Consider the following 25,645-nt stretch of genomic DNA (forward strand, 5'->3'; position numbering starts at 1 on the left):
CTGGCTTTATTCTCAGTAAATGGCAGGTCTGGGACTCCCAATCTAATATCCTAGATGAGGACCAAGCTGATTTGGGGCACAGATATTTTGCTATTATAGTTTTTAATTTCTCTTTCACTTAATTAAGTCCAGTTTAAGATTAATTTTAGAATTTATTGATTGTTGACCCCTTAGACTTATTATTAAAATAAATTTAGAATTTATTATCTTTAATTCCTTGGAATTTATTGTTTTTTTTATTACTTAGATAAAAGCCTACGTGCCAGTCTTGATGACACTGATTTATATTCTAGAGTGCATGTGCTCCAAAGAAACTTTTATTGTGATATTCCCACACAACCAAGGTGCAAGGAATAGAGCCTTGAAGATAAAATTCCAGAACTAAGTGTTATAAACAGGGCTGCATCTTAGATCTCCTTATTTAAAATTTTTGTTTTCAAAACTCAGGCCAGTTTTTAGAAGAATTGAATATATGTTCGTCGCCATATTACAGCAAATGTTTATTTCTTTAAATTACATATTTTGAGTACTGGAAAAGATTCAAACCAGCATGTTACATGTTCTCCAGCAGTCCATCTTTTAAAAAAATTAATATTTATTGGAATATAGTCACTTTACAATGTTGTGTTAGTTTCTGCTGTACAGCAAAGTGAATCAGCTATACGTATACATATATCCCCCCTTTTTTTGGCTTTCCTTCCCATTTAGGTCACCACAGAGCATTGAGTAGAGTTCCCTGTGCTATACAGCTGGTTCTCATTAGTTATCTATTTTTTTTTTTTTTTTTTTTTGGCATTACGTGGGCCTCTCACTGTTGTGGCCTCTCCCGTTGTGGAGCACAGGCTCCGGACGTGCAGGCCCAGCGGCCATGGCTCACGGGCCCAGCCGCTCCGCGGCATGTGGGATCCTCCCGGACCGGGGCACGAACCCGTGTTCCCTGCATTGGCAGGCGGACTCTCAACCACTGCGCCACCAGGGAAGCCCAGTTATCTACTTTTTATATAGTAGTGTCTATATGTCAATCCCAATCTCCCAGTTCATCCCACACCCCCAATTCCCCCCTTGGTGCCCATACGTTTGTTCTCTATGTCTGTGTCTCTATTTCTCCAGCAGTCCATCTTACTTCACAGATGAAATGGCCTTTCATGTATGTAGGAAAATAAATCAAATTATTTGGTTTTATAGCTACATATGAACTTTGCCAGTTAGATATCTGGTAGCTAACATAATGTATATGGATTTATTCCTAATCAGTAGCCCTGAAAGGTGAAAGACCAAACTTTAAACTTGGTTTCAGGTACCTTTTTTGCAAAGTAAATGTATCTACTGGCCTAGCAGCTTAAAACAACCACCATTTAATAATTTCTCAAGACTCTACATGTGGGCTGGGCTCCACCAGGTGGTGGTTCTTCTCTACATGATGTTGCCTGGCACTGGAGTCCTAACAGGGCTCTCCTGGGCTGGAATCTCAAGGTGGATCACTAACATGACTGCTAGTTGGTCCTGGCTGTTGACTGGATCACCTTGCTTCTCCTCCCTGTGGCTTCTCTTTGTGGCTTGGTTTTGTCAGAACATGGTAGCTACATTCCAAGAGGATGTAAGTGGGAAGGTGCCCATCTTCTTAAGGCCAGGACTAAAAAGTTCTCTTCCATTGCATTCCATTGGTCACAGCACCCAGGTACAGGAGAGGCCTCTTTACAGGGCAGGTGAAATCAACTCTACCTCTCAGTGTGGAAGTTGATTTACAATGTTGTGTTAATTTCTGCTGTACAGCAAAGTCATTCACACACACACACACACACACACACACACACACACACACACACACATATATATATATATATACATAAAATATATTCTTTTTCATATTCTTTTCCATTATGGTTTATCTCAGGATATTGAATATAGTTCCCTGTGCCATACAGTAGGACCTTGTTGTCTTTCCATTCTATATATAATAGTTTGCATCTGCTAATCCCAAACTTCTAATCTATCCCTCCTGCAACCCCTCCCCCTTGGCAACCACAAGTCTGTTCTCGATGTCTGAGTCTGTTTCTGTTTCCTAGATAAGTTCATTTGTGTCATATTTTAGATTCCACATATAAGTGATATCATATGGTATTTGCCTTTCTCTTTCTGACTTATTTCACTTAGTATGATGATCTCTAGGTCCATCCACGTTGCTGCAAATGGCATTATTTCATTCTTTTTTGTGACTGAGTAGTATTCCATTGTATATGTGTACCACATCTTCTTTTTCCATCTGTTGATGAGATATTTAGGTTGTTTCTGTGTGTTGTCTATTGTGACTAGTGCTGCTATGAACATAGAGGTGCATGTTTTTGAATTATAGTTTTGTCTGGATATATGCCCAGGAGTGGGACTGCTGGATCATATGGCATTCGTTGTGTTATTTTGGATGGATTATTTAACTTCACTAAGCCTCAGTTTCTTAAATTTATGAAATGAGCATAATAATATTTGTTTTTCATAGGGTGCTGTGAGGCTTAAACAAAATGATACATGTAAAGCTCTTAGCACAGGGCATGGCACAGAGTAAGGATCCAATAAATACTTAATTATTGTTATCAATATCATTCTAAGTAGGTCAGTGAGTACCAAAAGGAGTAAACCCATGACCTTGGATTCTCTGAGCTCAAACTCACTATTAAATTAGATCACCAGAAATCTACAGTCTTGGATTAAATTACTGAAGTCCCTGATTGAAGTACTCTAACTATGATAGAATAGGATACTTTCAGGTTGAAATCAGGTGTTTATATAAGAAATGGGCAGGAAGGAAGTTTCATATACATATGTTCCAACCTAACTTTTGGAAGCAGTGTTCACTGTGGGTCCAGGCTAAGGTGGAAACATACGTTGGAGCTGTGTCTCTTGTCTGTTGCTTTCCCACTTGCCCATAAAAATTGCTTCCCTCCTGGATGGCCTTTTTGCTTGTCTGCCTGATCCTCTGTTCCCTGTTCTTTCTTGTCTCCTTGTTTCTCCATTCACTGGGTCTTTCTTCTCTGATTCTTACCTACTTGAATACTCAGGCCATGATACTGAAACTTACCTGGATGTGTGCTTTAGGATCGCTAATCCTGCCCAGGCCCAGTGTATCTGTCAATTAGGGAAGCAGAACCACTATGAAGGTTATGGAATAAGGGACTTTTAGGAATAGATTTACTGGAAAAAAGTGGGGAAATAAGTATCCAAAGGGGGAGTTAGAGGGTTAAAAAAAAGTTTCTAACCAGTTCTTCTGAAACATTGGGAGGACAAGTTGGAACTCACAAAGGACTCTGGGAAGCCAGGCAGGGCCAGCTGCTGGGATGGGACCTTGGAGGGGGTCTGGTCCGGTCAATAGAAGGCTGTTACCTCTGTGTCTGGTGGTGGTTCTGGGGTGGATGTTGATAAGCAGGCTGGCAGGTGGGAAGAAGAGATGAACTTGGATTGGAGGAGAATGGGGAAGAAGCTGGAACCCACCAGCACCTCTGCTTTGTCTCTCCCCACATCTATCTACACTGACCTTTGGGGAGTCTGGGTGCTAGTTCACTTCCAGCATCCAAATCTCAATTTTTCTTTGGACCAAATATAAGAAATCCTATAGGGAAGGGGTTCTGGGCGATTTGGCTCCAGTTTAGCCAAGTGCTAAGTACCATCCTACTTAACTTTTATTTTTTCTCATCTGTATATTTTCATGTACTCAGAACCCATCCCCAGGCTTTGCCCTGTGGGGCCCATACTTTCCTAGTGAGGAAATTGAACAATATGCTTCTGGTTACAACTAATGCTAGTTATGTAGCTCATCTTGTGTTTCTTCATCCTTTGACTTCCAGGGAATTCAAGTAAAATTTTGTGCCAGGAAACAGTAACTTTTTTTTTTTTTTTTTTAGTACTTTCCTCTCTATGATTTGTTCTCATAATATGGCTTTATGTTAAAATTTTTACTTTGTATATTTGTTATTACATATTTAAATATATAAAGATATTTATATTTTAAAATTCTTTACTTTTAAACATAGGTAATCACATAATTCAAATATCCAAAATTATAAAATGAATATACAGTGAGACATCTCCCTCTCATCCTTGCCTCTATGTATTGAATTTCCATTCCCCCATTTCTTATTGCTCTTGCCAGAGTCTTTTAATGTCTATAGAAGAATAGATTTATTTTAAATGTGTATATATTTTATAACTACATACATACAAAATAAATACCTACAAATGTATTTTATTTCCACCTATTTTTTACTCACATGATAGATTGTCAAGTATATATTTGGAGACCATGGGAGACCTTTCCATATATATATATATATATATATATATATATATATATATATATATATATATATGTATGCACATACATAAGAGCTTTCTCTTCCTTTGGAAGTAGGCTGAATGTAAACCATAAACTGATACATGATGAGTCAACTATGAGACGTATTCCAAAGTTCAATCAAATAATTTTGTTTCATTTGTAGTGTTGAGTGGTATATACCATCATTTTCCTTTTCCTCATCACAATGTAATTAGCTATATATTTTCCTCTAGAATCAATGGCCATTCATTTATTGCTTCTGGCTCACTCATTATCCCTCTGCCCCAGTTCTCAAGTCAATCCTGAAATATGTAAGATCCATCTTCAAAAGTAAATGGTCTCCAATGACTAAATCTCCTATAGGCACAGTTGTCAGTGTGACTGGGGTAAATCCTCAGAACCAAGGAAGGCTAGCCTTTCTCTTTTTTTTTTTTTAAATTGGAGTATCATTGCTACACAATATTATATAAATTACAGGTGTACAATATAGTGATTCACCATTTTTAAAGGTTTTACTCCATTTATAGTTAGTATTAAATATTGGCTATATTTCCTGTGTTGTACAATATATATATATATATTAACATCTTTATTGGAGTATAATTGCTTTACAATGGTGTTAGTTTCTGCTTTATGACAAAGTGAATCAGTTATACATATGTCCCCATATCTCTTCCCTCTTGTATAGCTTACTTTGTACATAATAGTTTGTACCTCTCAATCCCTTACTCATATCTTGCCCCCCCTTCCCTCTCCCCACTGGTAACCACTAGTTTGTTCTCTGTATCTGTGAATCTTCTTCTATTTTTGCTATATTCACTAGTTTGCTGTATTTTTAGATTCCACATATAAGTGATATCATACAGTATTTGTCTTTGTCTGACCTATTTCACTTAGCATAATGCCCTCCAAATCCATCCATGTTGCTGTAAATGGCATTATTTCATTCTTTTTTATGGCTGAGTAATATTCCATTATATCTGTCTATCTATCTATAAATGTCAATGGAAATTTAGGTTGCTCCCATGTCTTGGCTATTGTAAATAGTGCTGCTATGAATAGTGGGGTGTGTGTACCTTTTCAAATTAGAGCTTTTCTCCAAATATATGCCCAGGAGTAAGATTGCTGGATCATATGGCAATTCTTTAGTTTTTAAGGGACCTCCATGCTGTTCTCCATAGAGGCTGTATCAATTTACATTCCCACTGACAGTGTAGGAGGGCTCCGTTTTCTCCACACCCTCTCCAGCATTTGTTATTTGTAGACTTTTTGATGATGGCCATTCTGACTGGTAAAGGTGGTACCACATTGTAGTTTTGATTCGTATTTCTCTAATAATTAGCGATGTAGAGCATCTTTTCATGTGTCTTTTGTCCATCTGTATGCCTTCTTTGGAGAAGTGTCTACTTATGTTTTCTATCCATTTTTGATTGGGTTTTTTTCTTATTATTGAGTTGTATGAGCTGTTTGTGTATTTAGGAAATTAAGCCCTTGTTGATTGCATCGTTTGCAAACAAACATTTTCCCTCAGTCTGTAGCTTGTCTTTTCATTTTGTTTATGGTTTCCATTGCTGTGCAAAAGCTTATGTGTGATTAAGTCCCATTTGTTTATTTTTGCTTTTATTTCTATTGCCTTGGGAGACTGACCTAAGAAAACATTAGTACGATTGATGTCAGAGAATGTTTTGCCTATGTTCTCCTCTAGATGTCAGAGAATGTTTTGCCTATGTTCTCCTCTAGGCGTTTTATGGTGTCATGTCTTATATTTAAGTCTTTAAGCCATTTTGAGTTTATTTTTGTGTATGGTATGAGCGTGTGTTCTAACTTCATTGACTTACATGCTGCTGTCCAGCTTTCCTAGGGGGCTTCTGTTCATTGTACAAGAACAACCCTAATTGGTAATACAGGTAGTATAGTCATAGATGATACTAAATGGAGATCTATTCCACATGTAATTTGAACAAACAGAGCCTCAAATCAAGGACAGTATGAGCTGAGGATTTCAGTTAAAATAGAAACAGATGACTTCATGCTTATATTCCAAAATATTCTCTATTAATTGTGTATGTACTTGGAAGATGATGTGTACATTTTATAGCCAAATTTGCCCTTTTTATGATTTCCCCTCAATGTTTACTTAATTATAAGCAATAGTTTTTTTATATGCTATCTATAGCAAACTGTTCCCTTTAATTATTCAAAATATTATTTCCTTCTTTATGCCCATTCAATAGAAAGATGAAAGTGATGTTTCTTTATAGAAGGCACAAAATTTGTAAAGACATATCTTTCTTTTTTTTTTTTTTTTTTTTTTTTTTTTTTTTGCGGTATGCGGGCCTCTCACTGTTGTGGCCTCCCCCGTCGCGGAGCACAGGCTCCGGACGCGCAGGCTCAGCGGCCATGGCTCACGGGCCCAGCCGCTCCGCGGCATATGGGATCCTCCCAGACCGGGGCACGAACCCGTATCCCCTGCATCGGCAGGCGGACTCTTAACCACTTGCGCCACCAGGGAGGCCCCAGGAAGCAATTTTTTAATTCATGGCATACAATTAGAATTCAATGAGGAAAATCAGATACAGTGATTCCAAAGTAAAAGAAGTACCTTGATTTTCCAAATCCTCAGCTTTTTGTTAGCACTCTTATAATTGCTGTTAAAAAAAAAAAAAAAAGGAATTTAGTTCTTACAAGTGCTGTGAGCTAATGCCCTTGTTAGCTGAAAGGCATGGGCCTGGAGTCAGATAGTGACTGTAAATTAGTTTAGGCAGGTCTCCACTAGCAATCCAGGCTGTATTCAAGACTCAGTGAATTTCAGCTGGCCTGTTCATTCACAGGGAAGTCTGGTTTCCAGACTTCCTGGAAGGCTAGGAAGATATACCTGAAGTGCTCACGGCTTTCCCTTCTGCATGCTAATTGAGTGCAAAATCACAGGCTGGGCTTGCACCACAAAGATGCTGGTTCTCACAGCAACCCTTTGCATTTTCTGGGTCCAGCTTCTGTATAAAACCTCGAGGTGTGTGATTAAAATCCTCCTTGGGGAAAAGAAATGTCAGACAAAAGTTACATGCAGAGAGCAGGTTTGAAGAGTAGCGGTGGGTCAAAGATGGATACAAGGGAGAGGCAACTTGGATTTCCTCCAAGTGCAGGGGTGAGGACTCCACAGATCGGGCTCCAGGTCACCTGCTCTTCTCCTCGTGCGGTGGCTTTGTCACCCTCTCTCCAGTCAAATCAAAAATTGTTTTCTTCAATAAGGATTTTATGTGCAACAGATTTCCCCTAAACACCCAGCACTGTGATGACGGCTGTCATGGGATAGCAAAGAAATCTTAGGTGCAGCGATTAATCCTCAAGTACATTGCAGGCTTGTTGAAGAGATAAGACAACTAAAAAATCTGATGAGACAGGTTGTAATAAAATATTTAAATGATGTAGGCTGGATGGAATGTATCACAGGAATTTAGACATACTGTTAGATGAGTTGTAGGTGATGGGGTTATAGACTAGACTTTATGGGATTTTTGTGTGGAGAGAGGATGAATAAATAGGGTGGTTGGGTCCCTGTCCCTACATCCCTAACGTCCAGCCCACTGATCTTGCCTCCTGTGAACACAGCCCTGGCCCAGTTTCTGAGCCACCCTGAGAGGAGCATTTCTGAGGTTTTATCAGCTGCAAGGTTTTCAGATCTCCTTTGCTGCTGAGCAGGTCCAGAATATGATGTCCTAGTGATATCTAGAACACTCCCTTATTTCAAGGTTTGCATATTTTGTGTGTTAAATTGTGTCCCCTGTCCCCATCTGTCCAAATATGTTGAAGTCCCAACCCCTGGTACCTGTGAATGTGACCTTTTTGGAAATAGGGTCTTTGCTGATATAATCAAGTTACCATGCGATCATAATGGATTAGACTAGACATTAAATCCAATGACTGCTTTCCTTATATGAAGGAAATTTGGACACCGAGACACATAGAAAAATAAAAAATGCCACGTGAAGAGACAGAATGACACAGGGGAACACCTTGTGAAGACAGAGGCAGGGATTAGAGTGATGAAGCTGCAAGCCGAGGACTGCTGGCCACTGCCAGAAGTGAGGAGGGAGGCAAGGATCCTTCCCTTGAGCCACTGGAGAGAGCATGGCCTTGCCAGTACCTTGGCCTCAGACATCTAGTCTCCAGAACTGAGAGAATAAACTTCTGTTGTTTTAAGCCACGCAGTTTGTGGTAATTTGTTATGGCAGCCCTAGGAAAGTAATACATATGAATTTTGAGAACAGTCAAGAGTTTACTGCAAGTTTTTTCTAGCACTAACCTATTTTTATTACCAAGATTTCTTTTTGGTGGCTCTTTGCAATGATCACTTTATATACCATTGATGAGGTCAGGAACAATCAAAACAGTAGACTAGTTAAAGGAATGATAGTTTCTCTCTACAGTGTTTGCTACGTAATCATTAAAATAGGTAGAGAGATATATTTCAAGTTATGGAAATGATATATCTTTGAGTGGGAAAGGTAAGCTATTAAACAGTATGTATTATAATATTTCTTATTTTAAAATATACATGTATATAAAGATACTTTTATAAGTGTGGAAAGGAATATGTCAAAAGGCAAATAGTGGTTACCTCTGGGTCATAGGATTATAGGTAATTTCCATATTCTTATTTACTAATATTAATTTTCTATTTTTCCCAAAGAACAGTTATTGTATGATCCAAAGTTATTTTAAACATTGTTTCACAGCAAAGTAATGCAGTTTATACTCAGCTGCATCTTTCATGTGCTAAGCTTTTCTCTTTGGCTTTGTTTTAAGCACAAAACTATGCCTTAAATTGGATTATCTTTTACTTCCTCCAGCCAAAAAACAGGATATCCACTCTACTTGTAAAACAAGATTGTTTCAGTGACCAAATGAGAAATATCTGATGGAAATATAAGCATGCATGTCATTTGCTGTTGCTATTTAAACTCGGAACATTTGAAACAAACAAAATTATGCTTGGAGCCTTCCCTGTTAAATTGGATTATGTCGGCAATCATCTTCTCTCCTTTTCTTAGAAACCACTACACAATGAATTGTTCCTGAGCACAGATCTCATGGAATGAACTTCCTCAAAACCTGAAGTATCATTTCCCAAGTCCTTGATCTGGAATTTGGGTTTTGCTAAGACATGGGCTCAATCTACTTCCATTTATTTCTCTGCAGGAGGGAACCCCCCCGACCCTGGCAGGACGTGGGCTCACTGTTCAATAACCCACCTTTTGCTTTTGTTTCTTTATCTTGCTAGAAGTCTCCTTTCCAAGCCTCCTTTCTCACCACAGTTATTTTTTTCCTCTTTTTTAAAATTGAAGTATAGTTCATTTACAATTTTGTGTCAGTTTCAAGTGTACAGCAAAGTGATTCTGTTATACATCTATCTATCTATTTTTTCAGATTCTTTTCCATTATAGGCTATTACAAGATATTGAGTATATCCCCCTGTGCTATATAGTAGGTCCTTATTGTTTACTTATTTTATATATAGTAGTGTGTATATGCTAATCCCAAACTCCTAATTTATCTCTCCCCTCCACATTTCCCTCACCCCTGCTATTCCCTTTCCACCACAGTGGTTCTTAACCTCTTCTGAGTCATGGAGAGTTGAGAATCTGCTAAAGACCATGGGCTCTTTCCTAGAAAAATGTTCAGATGCATGAAATATTCACGTACAATTTCAGGGCCTTTCCATGCTCCTTGAAGTTTGCTTTGTTCCCATGGCCGCTGGGTTAAGACCCTCTAAAACTGACTCTCATCCATTGTAGCACTCAAGTCACATGTAAGTTCCCCTGCTGCCCTGAGATCTGTCTGTCTCGGTCGGTCCAGATCACATGAATCCTTTCTCCTCATACATTTTTGCCACTTATGTTTGGTAGGACTTAGTACTCATATTGCCTTATCCCATTTGTAATAAACCCTGTGTTTGCCTCGATTCTCTCCTTGAAGATGAGGACTCTCTATTATAACTCTTTATATTCCCTACAGTGTCTGGAGAAAATGTCCTTACCCGTGACAGCTTCTTTTCAAATATTTGCTAATGCAAAATTCCCTTCATATCTAATTTTTCTACTCTAAGTTTGTAATTTTATTTTTGAGGTTTTAGATATGATTTTACGATGAAGCCCAAAGATTTGATAAATGTATAATTTAGATATTCATGTAGTAGGGTGATATAAACATCTAGTTTGGATGCAAATGGACCAGGGTTTAAATACTAGCCTTGCCAGTTACTAGCTTTATGAGCTAAAAATCTTCTTAATTTCTCTTAATTTCCTTTCTATGTGTAGAGAGAGTAATATGCACACAGTTTACACGGTAAAGATTAAATGACTATTTAAAGAAACTTGCACAGTACCTCATGTGAAGGAGGCTCTGAAAAAACAATAGCTATTATGATTCTTTATAAAACATGCAGTTTCATTTTGCATTATGCAGTTGCTCTTTCTGACTGGTAAGGGGGGAACGAAGCTCATTTTTTTTTTTTGTATTCCCAAGATCACGTCCAAGAATAATGTTTATTTCCAAAAGCTAAATACATTTTCCTAGGCTGTCTCTAGTCATTTAGTTATTAAAAAATCTTCAGACAATACCTGGGTATTCATATTTCTTCATTGAAAGGAAATTATTTTCTTCCCATCATCTGGCAAGAAGTGAAAGTCATATTCCCTTTATTATTTTTTTAAAATTTATTTACTTATTTATTTTTGGCTGCATTGGGTCTTTGTTGCTGTGCATGGGCTTTCTCTAGTTGCGGAGAGCGGGGGCTACTCTTCATTGCGCTGTGCTGGCTTCTTATTGTGGTGGCTTCTCTTTGTTGCAGAGCAAGGGCTCTAGGCACATGGGCTTCAGTAGTTGTGGCTCGCGGGCTCTAGAGAGCAGGCTCAGTAGTTGTGGCGCACGGCTTAGTTGTTCGGTGGCATGTGGGATCTTCCCGGACCAGGGCTCGAACCCGTGTCCCCTGCATTGGCAAGCGGATTCTTAACCACTGCACCACCAGGGAAGTCCCTTATATTCCCTTCTTTAATACGAGAGACAGTACAACACAAGAAAATGAGATGAAAGCAAAAGCTGACTAAAACGTACACTTTATTGGCTTAACTCTAAATATTTCTGTAACATACTTTTTAGTTCCACAAGTCATTAAAAAAAAAAGGGAAGATTTACAATGAAGTGAATATGGTACATGGAAGTTAAAATACCAATAAAGCTCATGGGGCCTTGACTACTGTACTTTGTCATTGTTGTTTATGTATCTGAATACATTTTATTTTTTGGTAACAGTTCAGTCCCATTACAGAAACTAAACTTTGGAAGAACATGCATAGAAATAACTTTGTTTTTTTTTTGGAATTGAGCCACAGATGCTGCTCAGTGTGCATGACTTTTGCTTTGCACACAGGGATTTCCTTGTCAAGGACGCCAGTGTAAGCTGGTGGACAGGACTTGATATGAAGAACTCGCTTCTCTGGGCATGAAGTCATTGCACCAGCCCAAGTCCAAGGACATTCTTTGGTGCTTCCGTGGGATTCAAATAAGGAACAGTGAGTTCCCCCATCAGTCTACTGGTGTCCTTTGTTGTCACTACCAAATCTAACCTTTGAAACTCCCGTTGTTTTTAGTGTTAAAATTAGGAAAGGAACTGTATGAAAATTGACGAGCTACAACTTCACTCGTGTTTGTTCTGTTTCTTATAACAAGCATTCTGATAAAGCTAATAGGGCCCAATTTTGATTCTCCAGATAGGGCCTGTGGAGTTGAATCAGGGTCACTGTGTCAACTCCCCTTTAAGTCCCTGTGATTTTTTTTTAAATTACATTATTTTTATTAAAAATTTTATTAGTGTATAGTTGGTTTACAATATTGCATTAGTTTCTGCTGTACAGCAAAGTGAATCAGCTATACATATACATATATCCACTCTTGTTTAGATTCTTTTCCCATATAGGTCATTACAGAGTACTGAGAAGAATTCCCTGTGCTATACAGCAGGTTCTTATGAGTTACCTATTTTATATCTGGTAGTGTGTATATGTCAATCCCAATCTCCCAATTTATCCCTCACCCAGCCTCTGCTTTCCCCCCTGCTAACCATAAGTTTGTTTTCTACATCTGTGACTGTATTTCTGTTTTGTAAATAAGTTCATTTGTACCGTTTTTTAAGATTCCACATATAAGTGATATCATGTGATATTTGTCTTTTTCTGACTTACTTCACTCAGTATGACCATCTCTAGGTCCATCTATGTTGCTGCAAATGGCATTACTTCATTCATTTTTTGATGGCTGAGTAATATTCCATTGTATATAGATACACATATATCTGTCAATGGACATTTAGGTTGCTTCCATGTCCTGGCTATTGTAAATAGTGCTGCAATGAACATTGAGGTGCATGTATCATTTTGAATTATGGTTTTCTCTGGATATATGCCCAGGAGTGGGATTGCAGGGTCATATAGTAATTCTATGTTTAGTTTTTTAAGGAACCTCCATACTGTTCTTCATAGTGGCTATATCAATTTACATTCCCACCAACAGTGCAAGAGGGTTCCCTTTTCTCCACACTCTCCAGCATGTACTGTTTGTAGACTTCTTCTAACCCGTATGAGGTGATACCTCATTGTAGTTTTGATTTGGATTTCTCTAATAATTAGTGATGTTGAGTATGTTTTCATATGCTTTTTGGCCATCTGTATGTCTTCTTTGGAGAAATGTCTATTTAGGTCTTCTGCCCATTTTTGGATTGGGTTGTTTTTTCATATTGAGCTGCATCAGCTGTTTGTATATTTTGGAGATTAATCTCTTGTCAGTTGCTTCATTTGCAAATATTTTCTCCCATTCTGAGGGTTCTCTTTTAATTTTGTCTATGGTTTCCTTTGCTGTGCAAAAGCTTTTAAGTTTCATTAGGTCCTATTTGTTTATTTTTGTTTTTATTTTCATTACTCTATGAGGTGGATCACAAAACAACTTGCTACAATTTATGTCAGAGAGTGTTCTGTCTATGTTTTCCTCTAAGAGTTTTATAGTATCTGGCCTTACATTTAGGTCTTTAATCATTTTGAGTTTATTTTTATGTATGGTGTTAGGAAGTGTTCTAATTTCATTCTTTTACATGTAGCTGTCCAGTTTTCTCAGCATCACTTATTGAAGAGACTGTCTTTTCTCCATTGTATATTCTTGCCTCCTTTGTCATAGATTAGGTGACCATAGGTGCTTGGGTTTATCTCTGGGCTTTCTGTCTTGTTCCATTGATCTATATTTCTGTTTTTGTGCCAGTATCATACTATTTTGCTTACTGTAGCTTTGTAGTACAGACTGACATCAGGGAGCCTGATTCCTCCAGCTCTGTTTATCTTAAGATTGCTTTGGCTATTCGGGGTCTTTTGTGTTTCCATACAAATTGTAAAATTTTTTGTTCTAATTCTGTGAAAAATGCCATTGGTAATTTGATAGGGATTGCACTGAATCTGTAGATTGCTTTGGGTAGTATAGTCATTTTCACAATATTGATTCTTCCAATCCAAGAACATGGTATCCATCTGTTTGTGTCATCTTTGATTTCTTTCATCAGTGTCTTATACTTTTCTGAGTACAGGTCTTTTGCCTCCTTGGGTAGGTTTATTCCTAGGTATTTTATTCTTTTTGATGCAATGGTAAATCGGATTGTTTCCTCAATTTCTCTTTCTGATCTTTCATTGTTAGTATATAGGAATGCAAAAGATTTCTGTGTATTAATTTTGTATCCTGCAACTTTACCAAATTCATTGATGAGCTCTAGTAGTTTTCTGGTACTATCTTTAGGATTTTCTATGTATATAGTTATCATGTCATCTGCAGATAGTGATGGTTTAACTTCTTTTCCAATTTGGATTCCTTTTATTTCTTTTTCTTTTCTGATTGCTGGTGGCTAGGACTTCCAAAACTATGTTGAATAATAGTGGTGAGAGTGGACATCCTTGTCTTTTTCCTGATCGTAGAGGAAATGCTTTCAGCTTTCACCATTGAGAATAATGTTTGCTGTGTGTTTGTCATATATGGCCTTTATTATGTTGAGATAAATTTCCTCTATGTCCAGTTTCTGGAGATTTTTTATCATAAATAGGTGTTGAATTTTGTCAAAAGATTTTCTGCATCTATTGAAATGATCATATGGTTTTTGTTCTTCAGCTTGTTAATGTGGTATATCACATTATTGATTGGCATATCTTGAAGAAACCTTGCATCCCTGGGATAAATCTGACTTGATCATGGTATATGATCCTCTTAATGTGTTGTTGGATTTGGTTTGTTAGTATTTTGTTGAGGATTTTTGTGTCTATGTTCATTAGTGATATTGGCCTGTAATTTTCTTTTTTTGGTAATAGTTTTGGTTCTTAGTATCAGGGTGATGGTGACCTTGTGGAACGAGCTTAGGAGTGTTCTGTCTTCTGCAATTTTTTGGAAGAGTTGCAGCAGGATACGTGTTAACTCTTCTCCAAATGTTTGATAGAATTCACCTGTGAAGCCATCTGGTCCTGGACTTTTGTTTATTGGAAGTTTTTAAATCACAGTTTCAATTTCAATACTTGTGATTGATCTGTTCATATTTTCTGTTTCTTCCTGGTTCAGTCTTAGAAGGTTGTACCTTTCTAAGAATTTGTTCATTTCTTCTCGGTTGTCCATTTTATTGGAGTATAGTTGCTTGTAGTAGTTGCTTGATCCTTTCTATTTCTGTGGTGCCCATTGTAACTTCTTTTTCATTTCTAATTTTGAGTCTTCTCCCTTGTGATTAATTTAAAAAATTTCATAATCATTTTTTATTGAAGTATAGTCGATTTACAATGTGTTAATTTCTGTTGCACAGCAAATCGATTCAGTTATACACATATATACATTTTTAATATTCTTTTCCATTATGGTTTATCACAGGATAATGAATATAGTTCCCTCTGCTATACAGTAGGACCTTGCTATTTATCCATTCTGTATACAATAGTTTGCATATCCTAACCCTAAACTCCCACTTCCCTCCCACTTGGCAACCACAAGTCTGTTCTCTATGAGTCTGTTTCTTTCGTAGATAAGTTCATTTGTGTCATATTTTAGATTCCACATATAAATGATATCATCTGGTATTTGTCTTTCTCTTTCTGACTTACTTCACTTAGTATGATAATCTCTAGGTCCATCCATGTTGTTGCAAATGGCATTTCATTCTTTTCATGGCTGAGTAGTAATCCATTGCATAGATGTATCCCATCTTTTTTATCCATTCATCTGTTGATGGCCACTTAGGTTGTTTCTGCGTCTTGACTATTGTGAATAGTGCTGCTATGAACATAGGGATGCATACTGATGATGGTTAATTTCATGTGTCAGCTATGACTGCCTCGTGGGGTACCTAGACATTTAATCAAATACTATCCTGGGTGTGTTTATGAGGGTGTTTCTGGATGAAATTAGCATTTGAATGGGTAGATTGAATAATATTCAGGTTTCAGCTCTTCCACAAACAGGGAATATGTTCTATCACTGGTGAGAAGCCAGGAGGAGACTCATTTCCAAGACTCCTTCCTATGGAGAGTTTCCAGCACCTGTTGACTAGATTTTTTGAAGAAGTTAATAACATTATTGTAGACCACCCAGATTTCAAACTCAGTGTATCATTCTAAACTTGAGACCTCTTGGGAATTCCCTGGTGGTCCAGTGGTTAGGACTCCACCCTTTCACTGCTGAGGTCGGGGGTTTGATCCCTGGTTAGGGAACTAAGATCCTGAAAGCCATGTGGCATGGTCAAACAAACAACTTGAGACCTCTTGATTCTTCTTTCCTTTTCTTTGGACTTGATGTTCCCTTGATCTATTTTACAGTGGCAACCACAGACTTTTAGCCTTGCTTTTATGAGAGGCAGTGTTGCATGGTGGTTATGAATGCAGACTTGGATTGCCTGTGTTCAAATTCCAGCTTTATCATTTACTAGCTGTGTGATTTGAGCAATTTACTTGACTCCTCACTGATTCCATTTCCTTATTATTACTTTCTATCAGTACAAATAAGAGGGATATATCTTACAAGGTCCATACTTGGAAAGAACTTAAAACAATGTCTGGCACACTCCATAAAGATGAGCTAGTATCACTCTTCTGGAAAAGGTCTCCTATTTTCTAGACCCATAATATCTTTCAGACATCTCTTACCTAGCTGGAGTTTTGATACTTCCTCTCCACCCCCATCATCTCTGCCACTTTGCTGCTGCTGCCCTCGGGTGACATTTATTCTATTATGGTCTAATCTTGATGGGTCAATCAAAAAGGGAATATATTTACTATCACACTAAAATCTTATTTAGACATGGTCTTTCTGTTTTCCAGCAATGGGAAAAAAAGGGTCAGGGATCAGTTTTACCACATGCCTTTAATGAAGAAAATCGTAGAATCCACATTTCACAATCCTCAGGCTGGCACTTTAAATTATTCTGCCTCTCAGAATCTTTATTAGTATTTGTTCCTTAGGGGCAGACACTGTGTACTGCTTTTATATTTCCAGATAGGGGTGAGAAATATAACATCGCTGCATTGTTCTTACTGAGCATTTGTACAGATGAACAAAACAATTCTGATAAGAAATCAGAGAAGAGAGTAAAGCTAAACGAAAGAAAGAAACTAAATTCTTCTGAAGTAAATGTCAGTGGCTCTGATCTTATTTCAAACCTTCAATTACTGTTCTGCTGTTTCATTTATGGGGGAATGTCTGACAGAACTACCCGTGGATAATACAATGGTAGGTTTTTCTATTTTGAGTGTCAACTCAGGCACACTCTTTTAACCATGGAACGTGTGCAGTTGACATCCTCAGTAATTGTATATGTTTTTCATTCTTCTGTGATAGTATTCCTCTTCAAATTTCCATGATTCCCAGAAATACTTCTCAACTATCTTGATCATTTACCCTTCCTAGATAACTTGTTATGGGCTGAATTGTCTCCCCCTCCCCCAAATGCATGTGTTGAAGCCCTAACCACCGGTACCACAGAATATGATTATATTTAGAGATAAGACCTTTAAAGAGGTGATTAAGTTGAGATGAGGCCATTAGGATGGACCCAAATCCATTCTGACTGCAAATCCATTCTGATTGGTATCCTTGTAAGTAGAGGAAATTCAGACACACAGAGAGACACCAGGGGCTGGTGTGCATAGAAGGAAGACCATGTGAAGAGGCAGCAAGAGGTTGGCTCTCTGGGAGGCAAGGAGAGATACCTCAGAGGAAAAGAGCCCCGCCAATACCTTAATCTCTAACTTCTAATCTCCTTGATCACCTTCTTCTATTTGTGATGAAATATATTTCTATTGTTTCAGCCACCCAGGCTCTGGTATTTTGTTACGGCAGCCCTGAAACACTAATACAGTGCCCTATTCATGAAATTGCTAACTCTTGCACAGATTCAACTGGTCAGCCAAGCTCTGTCTCAGTTCATACTCAGCCTTGATGACTTACCTGGGCAGAGCTTCCAAGTCCAGATAATCCCACAGCAAGATACCAATGGCTACATTTTGCTAGATCACATCAACTTTCTGGAGTCCACCTCCCACAGTCAGCAAATCTTGAAGAACAGGCGAAGACCCTGATTTATTTAACTTTCTGATTTTGGGGGGTAGCAGTCTAAAATGACCATATTAATTTAAGCAGATTTTGATTATGTTTCCCTTGATCTCAAACACCACCTTCCCAATGCTGTTTTTACCTAACTCTCAAATGTCTAGAGATATTTGCAATGGATCAAAGAGCATCTGTTCTGAATTGTTTGAAGAAGCCAATGGCATATGTGGTAGTGTTTTAGGGCTGCTGTAACAGAGTACCACAAACTGGGTGGCTTAAAACAACAGTAATCTGTTCTCTTACACTTCACAAGGCTGGATGTCTGAAGTCAAGGTAGCAGCAGGGCTATGCTCTTTCTGAAAGCTCTAGGGGAGAATCTGTTTATGCCTCTCTCCTAGCTTCCAGCACTGCTGGCAACCTTTGATGTTCCTTCACTTGTAGACACATAACTCATCTCTGCCTCTGTCACCATGTAGCTGTACGTCTCTCTCTCTGTGTCTCTTCTCTTCTTCCAAGGACACCAGTCACATTGGACTAAGCGTTCCCCCTACTCGAGTATGAGCTTACCTAGTTATGTCTGCCACAGCCCTATTGCCAAATAGTCTGAGACTTCAGTAAGAATGAGAAACCAGGATAGCATTTAAAAAGAGCAGATACCCATCCCAGATATTGACAGATGATTGACAAGATCTGAGATACTTTTTCTTTGCAGTATTTGAACAACTGTGAGTCTTGTTTCTCTAACTCTAGGTTTGGAAAGATCACAAAAAGCTAAACAACAAAGACTGGACAGAGAATGAGGCAGCATTTACAGTTAAGAAAACAGAAAAGAATTTGTTCAGGAAATGACTGTAGAAAGTCTTCTGTAATCTCCTTATTTAAAAAAAATTCTTTACACATGAATTATAAAAGTTAGCCCTCGCTGAATTGTTCAGGCTAATTATTAAGGTCAATTTGGTAGCATTTACCTGCTAAGTCTTACGTAAGTGGCAGTGCAAATCTCCACTGACCTGTGGGTGACATTTTTTCCCCAGCGTCAGAGGCCTGGAGCAACTCATTGAAATTTTCTGAGCCCTAGGACTCTCCCTGAGAACTACTAACCCATCCTTCGCTAACTGAGTTAAATTCAGCAGATGCTACTGGAAAGTTTATTTTTCTTTGCAAAATGTTAAACTAGTTCTAAATAGTACATCTTAATCCTTATCAAAATCATTCATCTTGGACAGTTATTATACTTGAATGTCTTCTAACTTAGAAACAGCCTTCCTCTGAGCCAACATCTACCTTAAGCAAACAGAGTTCAGGGATCATAGAAATACTTTAAGCATGCATATAGAAGTTTTTCAGTGGCCCCTTAAAATAACATGCATTTGCTAGCAAACTGTTCACTAGAACTTTCCTCATCACACATACAAATAACTGTCTTCAGTTTCTGTTACAGAAAAGCCTTCCCCAGTCCAACTCATGGAATGGTTCTTGTAGCAGGGAAGAGACAAATCTGACTACATGTTGGATTTGTTTCTTTTACTTTAATCTTTGCTTCTCATTGCTTTTGTTCACTAAAAGGATACTGTCTATACATAAAGGCCTGCTTTGGGGAACCCTGCCCCTCTGCCTGAATGTTAAACCAAAGTGCCTTTGTTCAGGGAAACATCCGGACCCTGTCCAGCGGTGGATGGCTGCAAGAAGGAAGAAATGAACACATCCCCTCCCTGAGGCTGGCCATTCCAGAGGATATTTGCAAAACTTATGGCCTTTTTACTTTACTTCCTCATCTCGTCTCCCTCTCTGTGCTATAAAAGAAACTGGCATCCAAACCCTGATAAGATGGTTATTTAGAGACTTTGGTGTGCTGGCTTTCTGATTAAAGTCATCTTCCTTACCTCAGCACCTTGTCTCCGATTTACTGGCCTGTCGTGCGGCAAGCAGAGAGAGCTTGGACTCGGTAACATTTTCATTGCTTGGTTTCCTACTTTTTTAGTAGCCAGCCCCCTTCCATTCTATTAATATTTTTCCAGCCATTCTCTAATCCATTCTTTTGGACAATGTCTATGCTTAGCAATTACTCTTTTTAATGGGTACTAACTCAGGCAGAACTGAACTAATGTACCAATATGCTTTCACCAGAGGGAACCTGGTACCACTATATTCCCTCTTGTATCACCATGTCACATAAACTGTCCTTACAATATCTACTTCCTCATTCCTCACTGAAATCCGACATCTAATCCAAGTGGGCAACAGAAACTACCCTCCCACTGTGTCACTTAATGCTGTTGAAGGTTTGCTTCATTCACGTCTCCACACCATATTCTTTTGGTTCTCCTGAGCTCTTAGTTTTCTCCTCAGCTATCTACTCTCTATTTCTCATGCTCTTAAATAATGGCTCAAGGTATCCATTAGTTCAACATGTATTTATTAAGCACCTACAATGTATCCTGTATTTTACCGGATACTGGCAACAAAGCAGAATAAGACATACACTGTCCCAATTCTTGTGGAAATGAGAACTTCTAAGACTCGGCACACTTCCTAAGTGATTTCCCATAGCTTTAGTTACTTCCTATGAATTAATAATTCCTAGATTAACATATCAAGTCTTGCACAAACCACTATTGAGAGCTAGACCCATACTTATACGTGCTTGGAAAATCCTCTAATTCACTTGTCTCAAAATTAACATATTTTTAGTATCTACCCTAATAACACCTATAGTTAATGGCACTATTAACAAAGGAAGCAGTCCCCTAAATTCTACACTCACGCTAATCTGCACATATCTGTGGCTGTCAATTCCACCTCCAAAATAATACTCCAGCTTGCTTCCTCCCATTAAGAGATTAAACTCTACTGCAACTGTTTACTTTCAAGCCTTCATAATCTGTATTTTTGCAATTGCTTTTAAACTGGTCTCTCATCTCTGGGTTCAATTTCTTCTGATGACTCCGTATCTAGAATCAGAATAAAGTCTAAATTGTAAAAAGGACCTTGAAATATAAAACCAACCTACATCACCCATTACAAAGCAAAAACAGTCAAACAAACCAAAAAAATAAATAAAACACCACCATATTGAAGGTGGGAAACAAATGAACTATAACCTGTGAGAAAATTTTTGTGACACATAAAATGGGCAAAAGATTAGTATTCAGAAAACATAAAGAACTGCATATCCACAGGAAAAAAGTAGCTTCATATGAAATAGTAAAAAGAATTGGCCAGCAATTTCAGAGAGGACCACCAATGACCAAAATCATATGAAAAGACATTCATTCTCATGGGTAGTCAGGGAGACAAACCACAGTGATTCCATTTCACCTTTCCCATATTAGCAAACAATTTAGGCTAATTAATGCCAAGTACATTTGCATAAGAAACAACATAAATCCTCACCTCCGCTGGTGGGAGTATAAATTGATTTAACTACTTAGAAAAAACAATTTCCTAGGAAAATTGACCTTGTGCATAACCTCCTTCCCTTCAGCCACTCCAGTGTATACTTTAAACTCTTGTACATATGTAAGAAGATCATGAATTTTTCATAGAAATTGAAATAACCCAAATGCACATCAACTGTAAAATTATGAAACTAATAAAACTATATCCTTACAAGAGAATTCTACTCCTTAGAGTATATCCTTACAAGGTAATTTCAAAAGCATATTATTTATCAATTAAAGCAAGTCACAAAAGACTCCACATAATTCCATTTATGGAACTTCAAAAGCAGGCAAAAGCAACACAAATTTAGGGTTATGCACTTGGGAGATGAACACCATATTTAAGCATTCTGGTTAACTCTGGGATAGAGGAAGGAAAATGCAATCGGGGGAGCAGATAGGGTATTTCTAGGGTGTGGTAGTGTCCATTCTGATTTAAACTCTATGCAGGTGATTCCATTTAATTTGCTATAATGCCAAATTTTTCAGTGGAAAAAAGTAGATCACCAGCTTCTGTTCTCTGTATTTCCTGTCACCCTAAGATCTACAGCCATGAGCTATATGCCAGTTCCACAACAAACACACACACACACACACACACACACACCATGGTTTACTCCCTTTTATGACAATTTTTCATTATCCAAAAAATTATTTACTTTCAATCTGCTCTGATTTTGCACCTGCTACTCCTTTTTCTTAGAATGTCTCTTTCTCCCCATTTTCTCACTATTGGGGAAGTTAGTTTAAATGGCATTGTCTCTGTGACACTTTTCCCAATCCCAGCAGGCAGGGTGACACATTCCCTCTTTTGACCTCCATTGCACTGTTCATTTTGCTTTTACTGCTTTCCCTAAATCATGTTAAAGTTATTCATGTGGCTTCTTCATATCATGAGTACAGAGATATTAACTGTTGTTTCTCTTTATAAAATTCTCATTTCTACTCTGGCATTTGTGCATGCAAAAATTATTTTATATGAATGAAGAGAAATGAAAATTATTGCAACATCTGAAACATAATATCATCAAGTTCTTTGCTGCATAGTGATACAAAATTCACTATTATTTACAGGGGAAACTTGTAAAATACACAAGCAGTGTATTTAGAATAACAGAAATAAGATTACAGAAACATAATGTCAGGGACCAGAGTGCTTGGCAAAAAAAAGAAAAAAGAGTTAGGAGATACATGATCACAATCTTACTCAGAAGACAGAGGGAAACTTGAAAAGGTCAGAGATTTGGTACTTTCAAGTACACAATTACTGCTTTAAAATAATGGCTCAAGACATACTCAAAGATGACAAACTCTAGAACATTTTCCATAAAGACTGGGATTGAATTTTTGATTGCTTAAAAACTAAAACAAAAAGAAAAGAAAAAGGCATAAAAGAGTGTATTCTTGAGGAAGGCAGTGAGTAGTGTTGAGATAGTATCGTGTTTACAGGGAATGTGAGTCCCCATCAGCAGTAGAAATTACAATTTGCCCAAGACCAAGAGAGCAAGTGTTTCCAACTCTAATTCTAAAGGAATACTAAAGAGAAGGAATTCTAAAGGACATTCTACACACCTTCAGTGGAATGGCTGATGCTTACCTCATCACAAAAAATCAAAGCGTCAATTTTATGATGTAGAAAATTGAATAACTTTTACATAATGCAACACAAAAGTAGGACACTGGCTTAATGGTTGCCTTCCACTATATGACAGTATTCCAGCTCCTAGAATTTACACTATTTGATTTTCCAATATTGTGTCTATTTAATTCAAAAGACTTTGTTTCAGGTGACTTAACAACCCACCTTCAAAACCTGAAGATTTGCTACAGAGGAGGATGTTTATTTTAATTTACATTTATTATAAAAGCAATTCGGAACTAGAAAGTTCCCAAGTATTTCTGTAATGGCAGCATTTTTAAGCACTCTCTTTTCATAGGAAACAATACTAATTTGATACATTTGTTTAAAAGCAGATTTGCTGCTAAAAGAGTACATCTTAAAAGTTCTCATCACAAGAAAAAAAATTGTAACTTATTGTGTGGTGATTGATGTAAATGAAACTTATGGTAATCATTTTGCAATATATATTTATATCAAATCATTAAGTTGTACACCTAAAAGGAATACAATGTTATGTCAATTATATCTCAAATAAAAAATAAAACTTAAAAAAGGAGACCAAAAAAGCAATCTGTTTCATGAAATCATGTGATATTTTTAACATCTCTGTTGGAGTGTAATTGATTTACAATGGTATGTCAGTTTCTGCTGTATAACAAAGTGAATCAGCTATACATATACATATATCTCCATATCTCCTCCCTCTTGCATCTCCCTCCCACCCTCCCTATCCCACCCCTCAAGGTGGCCACAAAGCATATGATTTTAAACAGAGGTAATTTACCAGTGATAAAATATGAGACCTATAAATGTCTTTTAATTCATTCCCTTTACCAATCTACTTGTCCTCAACATGAACAATATGCTTCAGTATACTGAGTAGTAATGAAAAGAAAAACCATAAGTATGAGTATATTATGCTCAGCTGACTTCCTCAATGCATTTTCCAGTGGTATCTTGCTTTTGGTAGCATAGATTAGCAATGAATCCACACCAGGCAAAGGATCTTCTTATTCATAACATAAAGTGTGCATTTGGTGTGGGGACACACAGCATCAGTGAAGGCCTCATAAAATAAGGGCTTGCTATTCTTTAGGATTTCAGTCAGTGCACATTAAAAAAGTATCTGTAGTTGCTAGCACTTTTATAGCCTCTCAGTGGACGTTAACAGTGGCCAGAAGGGACTAACTTTATTTTGCTTTTAAAAGAGGGCATGAGGGCTTCCCTGGTGGTGCAGTGGTTGAGAATCTGCCTGCCAATGCAGGGGACATGGGTTCGAGCCCTGGTGTGGGAAGATCCCACATGCTGCGGAGCAGCTAGCCCCGTGAGCCACAATTACTGAGCCTGTGCGTCTGGAGCCTGTGCTCCGCAACAAGAGAGGCCGTGATAATGAGAGGCCCGCGCACCGTGATGAGGAGTGGCCCCCACTTGCCGCAACTAGAGAAAGCCCTCACACAGAAACGGAGACCCAACACAGCCATAAATAAATAAATAAAATTAAAAAAAAAAGAAGGCATGAAAACACGTCCACCAAAACTCATGGACCACATCTATAGAGCTAATAAGGGACTAGTTTAAAAAAAAAATTCAACACCTTATTGACAAGGCTCTCAGGGAATTTAACCAGGAAGTTATTCTCTTTTCCTTTCTTAGTTCTTTTTCTTTTACATTCTGAGACTTATAATCAACAGTTCAGTTTGATCCACTGAATTTTAGCCACAGGATTAATTTCTAACATTCTCACTGGAGTGCCCAAGAGACCTGTGGCCAAGAGCAATTTGGTGTAACTACTCATATCATCAAAACCTCCCAAAGGCACACTTGCTTGACTGCTCAAGACCTGATAAATAAAACAATCTGCCTTAGTTTTAAACAGTGATGTTTTGACACTCCATCCAAATGGGAGGTTGGATCATTCAGCACTCTAACTCAAAATATTATTCCATAGCTACAGACAGCTTCCCAAACCCCTACATGCCACAGACACATTAAAAGGATGACCAAAAGGCTAAGTAGAATAGATATGACAAATGCTTACCTGGTATTGTACAACTTCCAATAGAGTTGTAGGTAATTTGTGGCTGCTTGATAAATATTTAGTAACTACTGGTGCATATATTTGAACTTAAGATTTAAAGAGAATACTATTGATGTGAAATATGCAGAAAACTTGTCATGCCCTGTCTTCATTGTAGTTTATATGCTGTGTTGGGTTCACTGATTCATTCTTATAGAAATTTTGTCTTAGTTTGTTCTCGGGCTACTGGTGGAAGGGCAAAAGGGTCCATCTACATTAAAGAAATGTAGGCACCTAAATTTAAGTTCACTGTTAATGTAACTGAGTCAACCCACTGATATGTAGACTATCTCCAAGGTATACTTTATATCCAGCTGGGATATAAAACATTAAAAGTATTTTATAAGATGTGATGATAAAATAATAAAAATCATTCTTCTTAAGATAGTGTCAGTTTGCTACACGAGAAATTTGAAAGCTGTTTTCTTACCTCTCTCATATAATGGACAGGTTGGAAGAACAAGAGTTTTACTAAATTTATTTGAGCAATTTGGTCTAATTTTTCTGGAAATGTGCACAGCCTCAAAGATTCAGAAGTGTTTCACATTAGTTAGAATTCTGGATTGCCTGACTTC

Source organism: Mesoplodon densirostris, chromosome 15 (genome assembly GCF_025265405.1).
Source record: "Mesoplodon densirostris isolate mMesDen1 chromosome 15, mMesDen1 primary haplotype, whole genome shotgun sequence".
NCBI lineage: Eukaryota > Metazoa > Chordata > Mammalia > Artiodactyla > Ziphiidae > Mesoplodon > Mesoplodon densirostris.